The sequence below is a fragment of the Mastomys coucha genome, unplaced genomic scaffold, assembly GCF_008632895.1.
Source record: "Mastomys coucha isolate ucsf_1 unplaced genomic scaffold, UCSF_Mcou_1 pScaffold11, whole genome shotgun sequence".
Classification (NCBI taxonomy): domain Eukaryota; kingdom Metazoa; phylum Chordata; class Mammalia; order Rodentia; family Muridae; genus Mastomys; species Mastomys coucha.
This window is the reverse complement of record NW_022196893.1, coordinates 7792535-7793768: the sequence shown is the minus strand read 5'-3', so window position 1 is coordinate 7793768 and position 1234 is coordinate 7792535.

Here is a 1234-nt window from a genome sequence, read left to right as displayed (position 1 = left end):
CACTAATTGAGAAAATGCCTTACAGCTGGATCTCATGGAGGCATTTCCTCAAGGGAGGCTCCTTTCTTCGTGATAACTCCAGCTTGAATCAAGTTGACACACAAAACCAGCCAGTACAGGAGTGGATTAGGCCAAAGAAAAAAGTCTTTTGTTTGTTTCAATATGAGACAATATCTCATATAGCTCAGGCTAGCCTTGAACCCATTATGTAGCTGAAATCAGTCTTAGACTCCTGATCTTCTGGTCTCTATCATTTGAGGTCTGTGATGTACATGCCTCTTCTCCCCAGAGACAGGGTTTCTCTGTGTAACAGCATTGTCTGTCCTAGAACTTGTTTTGTAGACCAGGCTGGCCTTGAACTCAGAGATGTGCCTATCTTTGCTTTCTCAGTGCTGGGACTAAAGTCGTGCACCTATTCTACTGATCTTTGTGGCACATCTTTCTTGTTTTGTTTTGTTTTGTTTTTGTTTTTTTGAGACAGGGTTTCTCTGTGTAGCCCTAGCTGTCCTGGAACTCACTCTGTAGACCAGGCTGGCCTTGAACTCAGAAATCTGCCTGCCTCTGCCTCCCAAGTGCTGCGATTAAAGGCATGAGCCACCACTGCCGGGCTATGGCACATCTTTAAACTATGCTGTGCCGCTATTTCCTCCAAACTGCAGCACACTCCTGGGAGGAGGGAAGAGACTCAGGGGACTCAGCAACCCAAGGAAGCTTAGCAACCCAAGGAAGCTTAGCAACCCAAGGAAGCGTAAAAGCCTTTGGAAGATTGATAGATTCCTAAGGATACCTGTCAATCCCAAAGATGGAAAGAGAAAGACCACCGGCCCAAATCATCGGGACCAAATTCATTAAAGCAAGCAATTAATTAAAGCAAGCTTTTTTATTCATGTACTCAGCTGCCTCCCCCTAAGGGGGTTTGAGAGGTTAGCATTAGATGTGAGGAAGACAAGGGTTTTATAGCTCAGGGGTTTCCAACTGGAAGATTTGTTGAGCAAAATAGGCATGGGGTTACAGGAGCAGGACATTAGCATAGCAAGTTAGTCCTACATACTAGGCTCCTGAAACAAAGATAGTTGCAAGGTGGGCATAACAAGGTAATCATAATAACAACAGGTAGTCATAACAACAGGTAATCATAACAATAGGTAGTCATAATGTGCCAGGGAAATGTTGGTGATCCCCAAAAACACACACAGGAGATGATCTGATGCAACTCACAACAGGATCTTTATTC